This window comes from Tenrec ecaudatus, chromosome 1 (assembly GCF_050624435.1).
Source record: "Tenrec ecaudatus isolate mTenEca1 chromosome 1, mTenEca1.hap1, whole genome shotgun sequence".
NCBI lineage: Eukaryota > Metazoa > Chordata > Mammalia > Afrosoricida > Tenrecidae > Tenrec > Tenrec ecaudatus.
Genome location: NC_134530.1, coordinates 306437583 through 306455410, shown reverse-complemented (window position 1 = coordinate 306455410; position 17828 = coordinate 306437583). Strand labels below are relative to the sequence as shown.

The window sequence follows — 17828 nt, the reverse complement described above, 5'->3', positions numbered from 1 at the left end:
TGATAAAATAATAATGTAGAAATTATCAAGGGTACCTGCGGGACAGGGGATCAGGGACAGAGGGGAAGGGGGAAGGAAAAATGAGAGGCTAATGGCAGGAGCCCGAGCAGAAAGCGAGTGTTTTGAGAATGATGAGAACAACGAATGTACAAGTGCGCTTTACACAATTGGTGTATGTGTGGATCCTGCTAAGAGTTGTATGAGCCCCAATAAAATGATTTAGAAAAAAGAAATATATCTTTTCAAAAATATAGTTTTTCTCTACTGTACGCATGTGTCATCCTGAGTTGTAGTACAATCTCAAAATCTTGTGACTAACCTGTCACATTTCTTCTTAAAGTATTAAAAACCTACCCTCATACTGCCGAAACCCAGGATTGAACCAGGGACCTTTAGATCTTCAGTCTAATGCTCTCCCAACTGAGCTATTTCGGCTACACAAAATTTTCCATTTTACATAGATATACAAATATTATGTAAACTTTCCAGTGCGTTGAAACATTTAACAGTATTTTACTACATATTATCCACACGGACACGCAAAAATATTATCCACAGATGAGAATTCTATGGCTTTTGTAGCCAGCCATGTCTGAGAACGGAAATCCAGTTTCTGGGGCAGCGGATGGGATGGGTTGTTAGAGTAGGAAACGAGTTATGTTTTTGGATTTTGAGACTTTTGGAGGAAAGTTTTCTTTTTGGTCTTGTCCGGTTCTTGCACAATCCGGAGCCGGTTCGTTCTCCCTTCTCTCAATGCCTCGTTTTCGGTCTTTCTGAATTTCAGTGACACTGGAACGGGGAACACGGTATTGACCATGTTAAAGGTGATGTCAGACTTCTCGCTTAGGAGTAGAAACGCGGGAATACTGTCAGATAACGTGTGTTGTCCCTTGTGAGCACGGAAAACGGGTTTCTAAAAAGAGAGAAGACCGACGATGCTGGCGGGTGTCAAAAGCTGATGAGCGACGCTCTGTGTTAGGACCCTGCGGCGGAATGGTCCCAGCCTTGGGTGCCCCCTCTCTCGGGCTAAGGAGCAGGGTTGACAGCTGGTCAGAGGGAAAACCCACCGTTTCAACATCCACTGCTTCTCAAACCGCTGAACTGCGATCTTTCATGCTGCTACACCAGGCAGTAGAAGGGGCTTAATACCTCGAGTGGGAAAACTTCATATCCCGTTTAATATTTTTTTCATAACGAGAACATTTATTAACTCTTAAATGGGGCTAGGACTAGCGAACTCTAGAGGCGCATCATCCAGATGAATGAGACCATGAGCAGGAGGTCCTGATGGCGTCCACGCCTTGAACAAGCCCAGGATAGGTCAGAGAAACGTGGTTGGGGGCAGATGCATTGCGCACAGTGGCGATGGGACACGTGCCTGCTATAAGACAGAGGACTGACAACACTACCCAGGGGTTTCTGCCTGGAGTCCCTGGGAAGGACTCCAGACTATGCGACCCCACGACGGAGACCCCCAACTAGGACACACCCTGGCAGATCCTGAGGACGATAGCCCCTCCCCGGGCTGTCCTGGGGCTGGAAGGAACCCACTTTCCAGAGCTCTGTGTCCGCGTCCCGCCAAGCCTGAGCCCAGCTGCGGACACCCTGAGCGGGAGCGGCGCGCAGAACAACGTCCAGAGTCAGAGCCGGTCCCCAGGTCAGTGGTCCAGGGAGCCCTGTCACACACAGCAGAAAAACAGTGACCAGGAGTCCCGGCTGCTCATGGGTTAGGGGATCAGCTGCAGACCCAGCTATTGCGTGGGAGAATGAGGAGACGGTCCCCTTCCGTGGAGGTTCTCCTGCTGAGCACCCTGAGCCCGCCTTTCTCCTCCGTTCTCCAGGGTCGCTGGGAGTCAGCATTGGCGGGACTTCAGCACGTGCTGGACCAGTTCTTCAATCGCTGGCAGCTGGGGAGCCTGAAACGGAGAGCAAACGGGCGATCTTGAGACAGGAATGCGTCCGCTGTGGTGGCACGGGATGCCCGGGTCCGCAGTGAAGGGGGAGAGGGGTTGGTGAGGGACAGGAGAAGCACCGCAGAGCTGGTCAGGGTCCCGACGGGTGCGGTGCATAATGAGCTGGGTAGGTAAGTTCAGCCCCCTTTTCTCTGTGCTCCCTCCAGAGGTGTGGGGTCATCCAGAGAAACTTTTTCGTTGCCTGGAGGAGCGTGCAGAGCGCCCCAGACTGGGTTTGAGTTTAAGGCTCCGACGTCTTTGGGTCCGGGTCTTCCGTGGGAGCCGCGGGGATTCTCCCCACCCACCCCCAACAGGCACGCAGGGTGCAGGGTGTCATGGGGCGGTGTTGACAGTGGACCTGGAGCAGACTCACCTAGGTGGAAGCGTCACGTTTGGCTGGATTTTCTTTGATATCAAAGAAAGATCTCCAGTGACCTTGTGTCCTGATTCTCCCACTCTCAGCAAGAAGCCGATGGAAACCCAACTCTCTGGAGGAACTGTGCACGGTCCACGGAAATCAGGGTCCACTAGTAACCACACTCCCAGCCACCGCCTCCTGACACCCTGCGCAGGACAGGGGCGCTGCCCTTGTAAAGGAACCCCTCACAGACCAACTAAATGCTTGCCCATTCCAAGAAGACTCCTGTGTTAGAGTGGACATGCTCCAGGGGGGGTTTTCTTGGCTGAGATCTTGTACCGGGTGTCCTCTTCCCCTTTCTCTTCCCCTTCCTCTTCCTCTTCCTCTTCCTCCTGCTCTATCTCCTCTTCTTCTTCTGTTGTGTTTTTAACGTTTCTCTGTGAATTGGGTGGAGGCAGACAGCACAGCACACACTCACCATTCTCTCAGGGATGTTTCACACCATTGATGACCATCCCTCTGGCCTCTGCTCCCACTCCGCCCACCCTGCCTTTCAAGCCCCAGCTTGCCTTCAGAACTTTATCCTGGGACCAGTCCTAAGGGCTTGGTTGTCCGGAATGTGCTGAATTCCTGAGGAGTGCATCCCTGATCACCTTTTAGATCTGACTGCAAAGTGAGACTGGGGAACACGTGTTCCATTCCCCTCCTGTAGATGGACTCTTTGGGAGCAAATCTCCTGGTCTTTTCTCAGCAGTGCTGCTGGGTGACTTCCAACCACCAGCTCTGAGGACAGCAGCTGATAGCAAACAATTGGACCTTGGAGGATTGTCCAGACCAGGCCAACAGAAGGCAAATGGTTAGGGATTTTGGACAGAAAGCGGAGGGTGCCTTAGGAAAGCTCTCTGGTCTCTGGGTGTCTCACCCTGCTTATTCCAGGAGAACCCACTCCCCTGACCTCCTCTTACGGCTTCTAGGCCTGGTTCTGCGAGTTTGAAGGTATCAAGGACTTTTACATTCACCTTTAAAATGACAAGATTCATGAAGGTTGATCTTATGACCGTGTCAAAAACATAAACAGCAGCAATTATAGGGAAACGTAAGCTCATTACATAAGAAAAAAATAAGAATCTGTCCTAAAACTACTGTACCGCTGAAGTCAGGCTGAGTACTACTGGACTTGCTGCAGGTACTGGGAACCAACCCAGGGCCTCACGCATGCTTAGCATGCATTCTACCACAAACTATTCCCCCTCTCACATGATCCATTTTAGAGGAGTGTTGGGTACTCTTTGGAGGACAAAATCATCAGAAGATTGTTTATGTTCAATTCCGCGGTTTCAAAATTCACTTGATTGGACTCTCTCAGGCAGAAAGGAAACGTACCAGCAGAAAGGAAACCATGCTGGAAAGACAGGTCCACGGTCTCCCTCCACATTGCCAGGCAGCTGCTTCCATCCCATTCCTGGCTCAGTCCCAGCATACAATGCTCTTCAGGGCTTCTCTGAATGGACTTAACTTTCTGTGCTCTCTTGACCCTTAGACGTTATATATTAATATTTAACCTGGGCAAAAAATGAAAACAACAACAGACTTCATTTGTGCAGAAATAACTCTAAAATTAAATACAAGCAGAAACAAATAAAACCAAAAGGATAACATAGCCAAATGAGAAAAGAGGTAACTGATGCTAGCAAATGTTTTACACAGTAATGCCTTCTCAAGCAAAGGTAAATTCCACATAAACAGTTTTATCTTTAATTCTATAATATATATATAACCTCTTTATAGTACTTTGTTGATGTTACTCGATGTTTCCAAGTAATTTTTATTTAGAGATTTAAAAATAAACAAGTAGGGATGTGTGTTGGGATATAAATTCAGCCTGCAAATGGCATCTTGTTCATTTAAAGCAGTGGTTGGGGTTTTATTTCAGGCTTGCTGTCTTTTGTTTCCTTTTATTGTCATCTTTTATAATAAGCAGAAAGCCTTCATTTTCCTTCTCTCATCCCCGCATTCTTTACTTCAAGGGGCTCCCCTGCTTTCTCACTGTGAAGGACTGTTTGACCCTGTCCTACAGGGTGAATATGAGTTGAAATGGACTCTATACCAGTGAGCTTTGGAAAGTTTCCTGTTCTTGTGGAAGGAATCTGTGATTCCTTATAACTGGTTTTTAAAGTTTAGGCCTGGGAGTAATAACGAGCTTGTTGAATTAATGTGAAAGCAAGCAAACTATTCAGATAGTGAAAGAGAATGGTGTTTGTGTTTGACCTAAAAAGGGTAAATCTTGTAGCAAGAGACCATGCAAAGCAAGGCCTGGAAGCCAAACAAGGAGTTGGGGGGGGGGTAGGTTCTTGTTGAATAAGTACAACTAGACCCGCAGAGACCAGAAGACCCACTTGCCTTCTGTAGGCCTGGTCTGGACCATCCCAGAAGGCTCATTGTGAGTTCACCTTCTTGTTGGCGATCAGCTGCTGTCCTAAAGGCTGGCAGTTGGAAACCACCCAGCAGAAACGCTGAGAAAAGACCTGGAGATTTGCTCCCAAAGAGTCCATTATCAGGCGGGGGTGGGGGTGGGGGGATGGGGGGCGGAGGGCATGGACCGAGTTCCCCAGGCTCTCTTTGCAGTCAGATCTAAAAGGTGAACACTAAGAGCAGGCATGCACTCCTCAGGAAGACATCACCACTCCGGGGACCACAAGGACGTTAGCCCTGGTCCCAGGACAAAGTTCAGAAGGCAAGTTGGGGTTAGAATGGCCAGAGGGAAGGTGGAAGCAGAGGGAGGAGAGAAGGCCATCAATGGTGTGAAACGTGCATGAATGAAGTGATTAGTGCTTGATGCGCTGTCAGCCTCCACTCATTCACAGGAAAGGGTTGAAAACACTACAGAAGAAGAGTGTAGGAGGAAGAGGAAGAGGACACCCGGTACAAGATCTCAGCCAAGAAGAAACCCTGTGAAGCATGTCCACTCTAACACAGGAGTCGTGTCTGCATCGGCAAGCAGGGAGTTGGTCCCGGAGGGGTCGCTGGTAGGCACAGTGCCTCTGCCCTGTGCAGGGTGTCAGTGGGCGGTGGCTGGGAGCGTGATTTCCGATGTACCCTGATTTCCGTGGACCGCGGAGAGTTCCTTCAGAAAGAGTTGCGTTTCCATCGGCTTCTTGCTGAGAGTGGGGGACTCTGGGCACAAGGTCATGGGAGATCTTTGTTTAACTTCAACACAATGCTTCCTCCGGCTTGAGTCTGCTCCGTGTGCCAGTGACCGGCCCAGGCCACGTCCACTCTCAACACCACCCGAGGACACCCCGAGACCTGCGAGCCCATGGGTGGCGTCTCCTCGCAGCTCCCACGGAAGAATCGACCTAACCACATCGGACCCACAATCTCAAACCCAGCCTGGGCGCTATGCACGCTCAGCCGCACAGCTAAGGAGCGCCTATCCCTCACTTCGCACCACTGGAGGGAGGGAGGGAGGGAGGGAGGGAGGGAGAGAGAGAGAGAGAGAGAGAGAGAGAGAGAGAGAGAGAGAGAGAGAGAGAGAGAGAGAGAGAGAGAGAGAGAAGGGGGCTGCACTAACCCACCAACCCCATTGTGCCCCGCACCCATCTGACAGGCTCCAGGGTGCTTCTCATGGCCCTGGTCCTCGCCAACCCGTTTTCCCCGCCCCCGGACCACAGCACGACGTGCCCACCACCGTGGACGCACTAAGGTCCCACGGGCGCGCGTTTACGCTCCATTTAAGGCTCCCCAGCAGCTGGCCCTGGAAGAACCCGTCCAGCACCCGCTAACGTCCCGCCGATGCAGACTCCAGGCGACCCCGGAGGACGGAGGAGAAAGGCGCGCGCATGATGCCCAGCCCATGACCTCCACGGAAGGGGACCGTCTCCTCTTTCTCGACCCAAGAGCTGGTCCTGCAGCAAATCGGGTAACTACTGAGCCAGTCGCCGGGACGCCTGGTCACGTCCATAGTACTTGATCACTGTTTTTCTGCTCCGTGTGACAGGGCTCCCCTGGCCACTGACTTGGGGACCGGCTCTGACTCGGAACTTTCTCCGCGCGCCGCACGCGCTCAGGGTGTCCGCAGCTGGGCTGAGAATTGGCGCGGCGCGGACACAGAGCTCTGGAAAGTGGGTTCCTTCCGGCCCCAGGACAGCCCAGGACGGGCAGTCGTCCTCAGGGACTAACCAGGGTGTGTACTTTTGGGGGGGCTCCGTCGTGGGGTCGCATAGTCAGGAGTCCTGCCCTGGGACTCTAGGCAGAAACCCCTGGCCAGTGTTGTCAGTCCTCTGTCTTATGGCAGGCACGTGTCCCACCGCCACTGTGCGCAATGCATCTGCCCCCAACCACGTTTGACCTCCCCTGGAATTATTCAAGGCGTAGAGGCCATCAGGACCACTTGCTCATGGTTTCTTTCATCTGGATGATGCGTCTCTAGAGTTCGCTGGTCCTAGTCCCATGTCAGAGTTAATAAATGTTCTGGTTATGAAAAAAATATTAAACAGGATATGAAGTTTTCCCACGCGAGATTTGAAGTCCCTTCTAGTGCCTGGTGTAACAATGTGAAAGATCGCAGTTCAGCGGTTTGAGAAACAGAGATGTTGAAACGGTTGGTTTTCCCTCAGTCCAGCTGTGGACCCCGGCTCTTAGAACTAGGCAGATAAGTGATACCCCTGCCTGAGAGAGGGGGCACCCACGTGCTGGGGCCCTTCCTCCGCAGGGTCCTAACACGTAGAGAGTAGCTCATGTGCTTTTGACACCCGCCAGCATTGTCGGTCTTCTCCCTTTTTAGAAACCCGTTTTCCGTGCTCACAAGGGACCACACACGTTATTTGACACTAAGTTTTCCGCGTTCCTATTCCTAAGGGAGAAGTCTGGCATCACCTTTAACGTGGCCGATACCGTGTTCCCCGTTCCAGTGTCACTGAAACTCAGCGAGACTGAAAATGAGGGACTGAGAGAAGGGAGAAGATCGGGCTCCGGATTGTGCAAGAGCCTGACAGAACCAACAAGAAAACATTCTTCCCCAAATCCCAAAATACAGAAAAAGATTCCTCTTCTTACCCTAACATCCCATCCGCTGCCTCCAGAACCTGGATGGCGGTTTTCAGACATGGCTAACCATGGACTTCATATAATTCTCCATGTGTGGGTAATATTTAATAAATTACTGTTAAATGTTTAAAAGCACTGGAACGGTTATATAATATTTGTATGTCTATGTAAAATGAGAACTCATTATGTGGCCGAAATAGCTCAGTTGGGAGAGCGTTAGACTGAAGATCTAAAGGTCCCTGGTTCAATCCCGGGTTTCGGCAGTAAGACTGAATTTTTGATACTTTAAGAAAAAATGTGACAGGTGCATCACAAGACTTTGGGATTGTACTACAACTCAGGAGAACACATCCGTACAGTAGAGAAAAACTATATTTTTGAAAAGATATATTTCTTTTTTTAAAATCATTTTATTGGGGTTCATACAACTATTAGCAGGATCCAGACATACATCAATTGTGTAAAGCACACTTGTAGATTCGTTGTCCTCATCATTCTCAAAATACTAGCTTTCTGCTTGGACTCCTGCAATCAGCCCCTCATTTTTCCTTCCTCCTTCCCCCTCTGTCCCTGCTCCCCACTCCCGCATGTACCCTTAATAATTTATAAATTATTATTTTATCATATCTTAAACTGCCCAATGTCTCCCTTCACCCACTTTTCTGTTGTCCATCCCCCAGGGAGGAGGTTATAGGTAGGAAAACATATCTTTCTAAAGAAAAACAATCAAACAAGTGATGTATATCTATATGATGTGTGTGTGTGTGTGTGTGTGTATCCTTAGATACCTCTGACAGATTTTATTTTTATTTTTTTATCGGTCATTTTACTCGGGCTCTTACAGATATTATAAAAATCCACAAATCACTTACATCTGGCGAACTTGTACAGATACGGTCATCAGGAGCTCCAGTGGCGCAATCGGTTAGCGCGCGGTACTTATACAGATACGGTCATCAACATTTTGACAACCCTTTTAGCAAATAAAACCAAGTTGGATACGTGCATATATTGATCCTCCTCGGTTTTATGTATTTCTGTGGTCTTGCATTAAGTTCTAAACAACTTTTGTCTTTTCAGTAAAAAACAACTGGAAATTGGTAATTCAGGCAAGTAGCCCGGTGTTACACTGGCTAAGGGTTGGCCTGCTAACCTAAGGCGAATGATTGATCCACCCAGTTGCTCCTCAGAAGAATAACCTGGCGAACTGCGCCTGTAAAATTCACATTGACAGGTTCTGACGTGATGTACATATGTAACATATATAACTACAGAATTATGTATGAAAACTATTACATATACATGTACATGTAAAACTATGCTACTTAGAGTGTATGGGGGGTTTGAGTACGTATTGCTTTGTTAAACATTTGCTTGGATGAATTACCTCTTTTCTCATTTGGTTACATTATTCTTTTGGACTTAATTGTTTCTGCTCGTATTCAATTTTAGAGTTATTTCCGCACCAACTGAAGTCTGTTTTATATAATTTTTCCCGGGTAAAATACTAATATATATTTTCAAAAATTTTTAAAATAAAATACTAATATATAACTTCTAAGGACCAGGAGAACGCAGGAAGTTGAGTCCATTCAGAGAATTCCAGGAGAGTGCTGTATGCTGGGATTGGGCTGGGAGTGGGATGGAAGCAGGTGCTAGGCAATGTGGAGGGAGACCTTGGAACGGGAGCAATACCTGTCTTTCCAGCATTGTCTCCTTTCTGCTCGTGTGTTGGTGCCCGAGAGAGTCCAAAGGAGGGAATTTTAGAATTGAACATAAAACAATCTTCTTCTGATCATGATTTTGACTTCCAAAGAGTACCCAAGACTTTTCTAAAACATCATTCCTTATAAGGGGGTATAGCTCAGTGGTAGAGCGCGTGCTTAGCATGCACGAGGCCCTGGGTTCGATCCCCAGTACCTCCAACTTTTACTCCTCACAAAGCACAAGCATAATCCGTGAGCTCTATGGATTGGGATAAGAGTTGTAAAAGCCCCAAGAAAGCGATTTAAAAAAGAAAGAAAACCTGCAACATCAGGATTGGAGATTAGCAACCTGTGACATTCAGAAGACACCACCTTGCTTGCTGAACATGAGGAATTAAAGCCCTTGTGGATGAAGATAAGGATGGCAGCCTTCAGTGTGCATTTCAACTCAATGTTAAGAAGGTCAAAATCCTCACAACTGGACCCATGGGTAATATATAAATGGAGAAAAGATGAAAACAAACCTGTTTTCATCTTGCATGAATTCACACTCAGTGCTCAAGTGCTCCTGAAAGCAGCAGTCAATAGATCGAATGACATACTGGCTTGCACTACATAGAGTGTGGTGTCTCAATTGTTTCACATGCATGAGAAAGTTGCACACTGAATAAGCAAGACCGAAGGAGAATGCATTTGACCTTCTGTTTTGGTAAAGAATATTGAAAGTACCATGGACTGACAAAAGAACCATCCATCTGTCAGGGAAGAAGGACGGCCAAAGGCTCTTTACAGGCACAAACTCTCAGTTCTTTGGACGTATTTTCAAAGGAGAGCAGTCCCTGGAGAAGGACATCATGCTTGGTGAAAATGGGGACAAGGCACAGCAAAACAGAGGCAGGCCCTCAATGCCCTTGTGGTAGTTAGATATTTTTGTGTCAACGTGAAGTGTGGGGGTAGAGTCTAGTCTGTCAATCAGGTCACAGCCTGATGGTGTCTCCTTGTGGGTAGTGACCTCCTTATAAGGAGTGTCCTGGGAACGTCCCCTTGACCCCAACTCCTTTACCTTCCTGCTGGAGAGTTACGCTGTGACTTGTCAGAGCTCTGTGTTGCACGGTGCCCTGGACCCATGGGACCTGGCACCCACCGGCCTGTGATCTTGTATTCTGCATCAAGGCATGTGGCTGTGTGAATCCGAACAAGGCTTTACGGATTAGTATCAGACGGATGGACTTTATTTGGACTGAGTTGGGATATTTTCTTGATATCCAATCACTCCTTGATACAAAGTGCTTTCTTACACCTGTATGAGCATCAATGAATTTGTTTCTCTAGTCAATCTGTCCTAAAACAGAGATGGATTGACATAGTGACTTCAAACAATGGGCCAAATAAAACATTCATTGTGAGGATTGTGGAGGACCTGGTGGTTTTTCATGCTGTTGTACATAGGATCGCATCTAACAACAGAAAGAGTGACAGCGTCATAAACCCAGAGGGACAGTTTGACCCTGTCCTACTGGGTGAGTATGAGTTGAAATGGCCTCTGTACCAGTGAATTTTGGAAGTTTTCTTTTTTTTGTGGAAGGAATCTGTGTTTCCTTATAACTGCTTTTTAAAGTTTAGGCCTGGGAGTAAGAACAACCTTGGCGAATTAATGTGAAAGCAAGCAAACTATTCAGATGGTGAAAGAGAATGGTGTCTTTGTTTGACCTAAAAAGGGGAAATCTTGTAGCAAGAGACCTTGCAGAGTGGGGCCTGGAGGCCAGACATGGAGGTCAGGGGGTAGGTTCTTGCAGAATAACAGGATGAGAGCCCCAGAGACCAGGAGGTCTTCCTAAGGCACCCTCCCTTTCTGTGCAAAACCTCGACCCACTTGCCTTCTGTTGGCCTGGTCTTAGCCATCCCTGAAGGCCCATTGTGAGTTCACCTTCTTTTTTTTTTTTCCTTGTTTGGGTCTTTTTTTTTTAATTTTAACAATTTATTAGGGGCTCATACAATTCTTATCACAGTTCATACATATACATACATCAATTGTATAAAGCACATCTGTACAGTCTTTGCCCTAATCATTTTTTTCTCCTCTTTTCTTTTTTTACATTTTATTAGGGACTCATACAACTCTTATCACCATCCACACATATACATACATCAATTGTATAAAGCACATCCATACATTCCCTGCCCCAATCATTCTCAAGGCATTTGCTCTCCACTTAAGCCCCTTGCATCAGGTCCTCGAGTTCACCTTCTTATTTGAGATCAGCCTCTACCCTAAAAGCTGGTGGTTTCAAGCCACCCAGCAGCGCTGCTGAGGAAAGACCTGGAGATTTGCTCCCAAAGTGTCCATCTTCAGACGGGGACCAATGGAATGTGTTCCCCAGGCTCACTTTGCAGTCAGATCTAAAAGGTGAACACTAACAGCTGGGATGCACTCCTCAGGAAGACATCACCACTGGGGACCACAAAGACCTTAGCCCTGGTCCCAGTACAAAGTTCAGAAGACAAGCTGGGCTAGATAGGCGGTGGGATGGAAGGTGGGAGCAGAGGGAGGAGAGAAGGCCATCAATGCTGTGAAACGTGCCTGAATGAGGTGATGAGTGTTTGTTGGGGCTGCTGTCAGCCTCCACTCAATTCACAGGGAAGCCTTAAAAAGACAAGAGAAGAAGAAGAGAAAGAGTCGGAGGGAAAAAAAGAGTAGGAGAAAGTCAAAGAGGAAGAGGTCACCGGTAGAATGCCTCAGCCAGGAAAAAAAACTCTCTGGAGCATGGTCTCTCTAACATGGGAGTGCTGGTTGAATGGACAAGCAGGTAGTTGGTCTCTGAGGGCTCCCTTGTAGGCGCAGTGCGTGGGATTTCAGGAGGCGGTGGCTGGGAGAGTGATTTCTGGTGGACCTTTATTCCAGTGATTTCCCTCCCCCCCCCCACACACAGTTCCTTCAGAGAGAGGTGAGTTTCCATGGGCTTGTTGCTGAGCGCTGGCACAAGGTCACTGGGGATCTTTCTTTCATTTCGAGGAAAACCCAGTGAAACACGACGCTTCCCCCATGTGAGTGTACTCCACATGTGAGAGACCGGCGCAGGCCACGTCCAATTTCAACACCACTCATGGACACCCCGCTCCCTGCGTGCCCGTGGGTTGCGGCTCCCCGCGGCTCCCACGCAAGACCCTGACCCAACCACTTCAGAGCCGCAAACTCAAACCCAGCTTGGGGTGCTCTGCACGCTCAGCTCCGCAGCCAAGGAGCACATCTCCCTGACTCGGCGCCTCTGGAGGGAGGGCAGATTCGAGAAGGCCTGTAGTAACTCACCCACCCCATTATGCACCGCACCCATCCCGACCCTGGGCTCCAGGGTGCTTCCCCTGGTCCTCGTCCTCGCCAACGCTTCTCCCCCTTCCCTCTGGACGCCGATATCCCGTGCCCACCGCGGTGGACGCACGCAGGTCCCAGGGTCGCCGGTTTGCTCTCCGTCTCAGGCTCCCCATTAGTACTGGTCCAGAACTCGCTGACGTCCCGCCCATGCTGACTCCAGGCGACCCTGGAGGACAGAGGAGAAAGGCGCACGCAGGGTGCCCAGCAGGAGAACCTCCACGGAAGGGGACTGTCTCCTCTTTCTCCCACCCAACAGCTGGTCCTGCAGCTGATCCCCTAACACCTGAGCAGCCGGGACTCCTGGTCACGTCCACAGTATTTAATCACTGTTTTTTCTGCTCTGTGTGACAGGACTCCCCGCCCCACTGGACCTGGGGACGTGCTCTGAGCGCCGCTCGCGCTCAGGGTGTCCGCAGCTGGGCTGAGGTTTGGCGGGGCGCGGACACAGAGCTCTGGAAAGTGGGTTCTTTCCAGCCCTAGGTCAGTGCAGCCCACGGAGGGGCAATCGCCCTCAGGGGCTGCCCAGGGAGTGTCCCAGTTGGAGTTTTCCGTCGGTGGGGGTCCCATAGTCTGGAGTCCTGCCCTGGGATGCCAGGCAGGAAGCCCCTGGGCAGTGTGTTGTCAGTGCTCTGTCTTATACCAGGCACGTGTCTCACCACTACTGTGTGTAATGCATCTGCCCCCAACCATGATTCTTTGACCTCCCCTGGGCTTGTTCAAGGTTTAGACGCCATTAGGAGTCCTGCTCATGGTCTCTTTCATCTGGAGGATGCATCTCTAGAGGTACCTAGTCCTAGTCCCATGTCAGAGTTAATAAATATTCTCTTTATGAAAAAAAATTAAAAAGGATAAGAAGTTTTCCCACCCGAGGTATGAAGCCCCTTCTACAGCCTGGTGTAGCAGCATGAAAGATCACAGTTTAGCGGTTTGAGAAGCAGTGGATTTTGAAATGGTGCGTTTTCCCTCTGGGGTTTCCTGACCCCTGCTCCTTAGAACTAGGCAGATAAGTGATAGCCTTGCCCGAGATAGGGGGGACCCACGCACTGGGGCCCTTCCTCCGCAGGGTCCTAACACAGACCGTTGCTCATCTGCTTTTGACAACCGCCAGCATTGTCAGTCTTCTCCCTTTTTAGAAACCCGTTTTCCATGCTCACATGGACCACACACGTTATTTGACAATAAGTATTTCCATGTTTCTACTTGGAAGCGAGAAGTCTGGCACCACCTTTGATGTGGTCAATCCATTGTGTGTTCCCCATTGTTCCAGTGTCACTGAAATTCAGGGAGACACAAAAGGAGGCTCTGGATTGTGTAAGAGCCAGACAGAACCAACAAGAAAACTTTCCTCCAAAAATCCCAAAATACAAAAAAACGGTTGTGGTGGAAGAAGTACACCAGCCTGTGCCAACTCGATTGCTGAGGACAAAGTGGGTGCATAAGCAAAAGTTGTGAAGAAAGCTGATGGTGCCGGGTTAACAAATGATATAGCATCTGGGGTCTTAAGGCTTGACAACAATCAGGTAGCCATCTAGCTAAGAAACAAAAAAGCCCACAGAGAAGAAACACACCAGCCTACCCCAACATGAACGCTGAAGACAAAGCTAGTGCATAGGCAAATGCGGTGAAGAAAGCTGATGATGCCCAGTTGTCAAAATATAGAGAATCTAGGGTCACATAAGCTGGAAGATAAACAAGTAGTCATCTAACTGAGAAACAACAAAGCCCACATGGAAAATGCACACCAGCCCTTGAGATGACAAAGTGTTGAAGGGATCATGTAGCAGGCATCAAAGACCAAAAAAAGAGAGAAATCATAGCTTTGTGAAAGAGGGGGAGTGCAGAGTGGGGACCCAGGGTCCATCTGGGGGAAATTGGACATCCCCTTGCAGAAGGGTTGTGGAGAGGTGAAGTCAGAGTGCCATGTAGCAAAGATGAAACATACATTTTCCTCTAGTTCTTAAATGCTTTCCCCCCCCTATCATGATCCCAATTTTATCTTACATATTGGGCTGGACCATAGGATGTACACTGGCATTGATAGGAACTGGAAATACAGGGAATCCAGAACAGATGAACCGCTCATGATCAGTAATGACAGTGGAGATGCCAAGAGGTATGGCTGAAATAGCTCAGTTGAGAGGGCATTAGACTGAAGATTTAAAGGTCTCTGGTTCAATCCTGTGGTTTGGCAGTATGACTGTAGGTTTTTGATACTTTAAGGAAAAAATGTGACAGGTGCATCACAAGATTTTGGGATTGTACTACAACTCAGGATAACACATCGGTACAGTAGAGAAAAACCATGTTTTGGAAAAGATATACTTGGTTTTTTAAAAATCATTTTATTGGGGCTCATACAACTCAGCACAATCCACACATACATCAATTGTGTAAAGCACTCTTGTACATTCATTGCCCTCATCATTCTCAAAACACTCGCTTTACGCTTGGGCTCCTGCAATCAGCTCCTCATTTTTACTTCCCCTCACCCTCCCTGTCCCTGCTTCCCCTCCCTCATGAACCCTTCATACTTTATAAATTATTATTTGATCATGTTACACTGCCTGACATCTCCCTTTACCCACTTTTCTTTTTCATATATGTATATATGTGTATATATATATATCTCTTTGACCGATTTTTTTCCCTGTTCCTAATATTTTTATTGGTCACCTTAGGCCCGTACCCCGGTGGGTGGACATCTGGAAAGTGGGGTGGGGTTACCATTCATTAGCTACAAGGGGCATGAGAAAACCTTAGCCCAGTCCTCCAAGGTCCCAGATGAGGGAGTTTCAAGGGGACAGGCTGGCCTTTCCTGGGTCAGCACAGGTGGGAAGAGAAGACCCAAACTTGTCCCGTCGCGTCCACAGGTCACAGGTCTAGTTGTGCTTGGAGAAGTATTCTTTGCTGTCGTCCACATTGGGCTTGATTGTGTCGCTGCCTGGCTTCCAGCCAGCGGGACACACTTCCCCGTGCTCATCCGTGTACTGGAAAGCCTGGACCAGCCTCAGGGCCTCGTCCACGGAGCGCCCCACAGGCAAGTCATTGACCGTGATCTGACGAAGGACACCCTTGCCATCGATGATAAAGAGGCTCCTGTAAGCGATGCCTTCATCTTCCTTCAGCACACCATAGTCATGGGACAAACTTCTGGTCACATCAGCCAGCAGGGGGATGTTCAGGGGACCCAAGCCTCCCTCCTTCCGGGGAGTGTTGATCCAAGCCCGGTGGGTGAACTGAGAGTCCACGGAGACCCCCAGCACCTCGCAGCCCAGCTTTCGGAAGTCATTGGCGCGCTCGCTGAAAGCAATTATCTCCGTGGGGCACACGAAGGTGAAGTCCAGAGGGTAGAAAAAGAGCAACGCGTACTTCCCTCTGTAGTCCGAAAGCTTCACCTCCTTGAAGGCGCCGTCCACCACGGCAGTGGCCTGGAAGTTGGGGGCGGGCTTTCCGATGTGTGCGTTGCCGGAGGCCATCACTAAAAGCTGCGTAGGCTAGGGCCAGACGTACGGACAGGCAGAAGCGCGGACTCACGTTCTCTGCGTCCGACCGATTTTATTTTTATTTCTTTGGTGGTCATTTTACTGGGGCTCTTACAGATATTATAAAAATCAACAAATCAATTACATCAGGCGAACTTATACAGATACTCTCATCATCATTTTCAAAATCATGGTTCCTGTTCAGCTACCTAACAACAGATTTTACATCCTTTTATTATAAAAAGTAATTTCACTTCTTCCCCCAACCATATCCCCTAGACTTTAAAAGGATAAAGAAACAAGGTTGATTTCAATGGATTTATTTGCTACAAAACTGCTTGGATCCACCAGAGATGAACACAGAATTTCTGTGTTTAAAAGGATTTTGCTCACTGCTTTAATTTTATAGTGCACCCTCGTACAAAAAGCAATTCTTTTTTGGGGGGGCCAGCATCTGGCATGTCTAGTGTTGAGAGCCATCTCAGTCACGCTGTCTAGCAAAGCTCCAGCCTGGTGGAAGGAGCGTCTGCAGAGCAGAGCTTCCCAGGGAAGGTTTCCAACATCCCTCAAACATTTACTGTTGTTAAATCCATTCTTGAGAAATTTGTGCATTGTCATGTTTACCGCATCTGAAGCGGATGCCAGGGCAGTCATGAGAAGTAAGAATGAAACCAGATCTAAAGCTTGCTTCAGTATGACTTAACTGAGGCATTGGAGAAGCTTAGACAGCTTAGACATCTTTGGGAATTCTGAGGAGGATATGTGGGAATTGAGTGAGGAAGAAATCCCAAAGTTGAGGTCAGAGGAGAAAATGAAACCCACCAAAAAACCCTGGATTGCATTCAGATTAGGTAGTGGGGGAGTCTCTTGGCCTCCCCAATACAGAGGATCTTGTAGACTGCCTCCCTCAACTGACACCCCTTTACCTTGGATAGGGGCTTACCCAGAAGGAGAAAGAATGGTTAACATTAATAGAAAACACGTATAATTGGAAACATTAAGTCTTTGGCAAAGAATGAGACAGATTGTCTCCCCATGGTGCCTCAGGAGTATAAAAAATAAAAGAGACACAGGTAGACAATGGAACAGTTACCATGTGACAGTTTGTAAAGGAAAATATTTGAGAAGCATTTAACTCTACTTGTAGATATTAGGCTTTGAAGTAGCACATGAGATAGTTTCATTATGTTAAGTTAGTCAACGAGGCAAGAAACACTGTGAGCAAAAATAGGGCAGTGAGTAGGATATGTGTCTAACCAATTTTTTCTGAACACCTCAATCAAGAATAGCATGTAATTTATAAGACAAGCAGCACAGAAAGAAAGAACCAGGAAGAGGACAGAAAGTGATAGATAAAGTACAGACTTTATAATGGTCTTTTATCAGGTTTTGGGGGAAACAATAAGGGTGATTTTGGAGTTAATCATAAAGCATTGTTTTTATGTAGTGGTCTGCAAAACTTTTTATGGTATAAATAAAGCTGTTTAGACAAACTCAGCAGAGATTGCTTCCACCAGAACATCTCTCGTGTTTGTCTCTTCTGTGTTTGCCGACTCCACACCTCCTTCGGGTATCTAGTTCAACTCTCCCGGCAGCTAGAAAAAACTAGAATCTATAGAATTAGATGTTTAAAACTTGGGGAGCTACGTTTTTTGGGTATTTTTAATTCCTTAGTTGGGCAGGCCTTAGTTGAAATCACAGTCATCTGCAAAAAGAAATATTTTACATCAGAAATATTATATTTTAAAAGTATATATCCTGACCATGGACTTGACCCATGAGAATTTCCAGACACCAAATGAACAACATCACAGAAGCCATTCGCTTGGCCAATTCTGAGATATTGCTTGTGAAGTTTTAGAAATCTCTCTTAAACCTAAAACAATGATTCCCTCTAGTTTTTTAAGCAAACAA

General features: G+C 47.9%; 3 non-coding genes and 1 pseudogene across 3 annotated transcripts; 2 read left to right on the top strand and 2 right to left on the bottom strand.

Annotated features, from left to right (window-relative positions):
• Nucleotides 1-362: 362 nt before the first annotated feature.
• TRNAF-GAA (transfer RNA phenylalanine (anticodon GAA)) lies at nt 363-435 on the bottom strand. Its single transcript has one exon. It is a non-coding gene; the product is annotated as a tRNA-Phe (tRNA).
• Nucleotides 436-7546: 7111 nt separating this feature from the next.
• Nucleotides 7547-7619, top strand: TRNAF-GAA (transfer RNA phenylalanine (anticodon GAA)). The gene has a single exon. It is a non-coding gene; the product is annotated as a tRNA-Phe (tRNA).
• Nucleotides 7620-9209: 1590 nt separating this feature from the next.
• Nucleotides 9210-9281, top strand: TRNAA-AGC (transfer RNA alanine (anticodon AGC)). The gene has a single exon. It is a non-coding gene; the product is annotated as a tRNA-Ala (tRNA).
• A 6028-nt stretch (nt 9282-15309) lies between these two features.
• LOC142437518 (peroxiredoxin-2 pseudogene) lies at nt 15310-15972 on the bottom strand (annotated as a pseudogene).
• Nucleotides 15973-17828: the final 1856 nt, after the last annotated feature.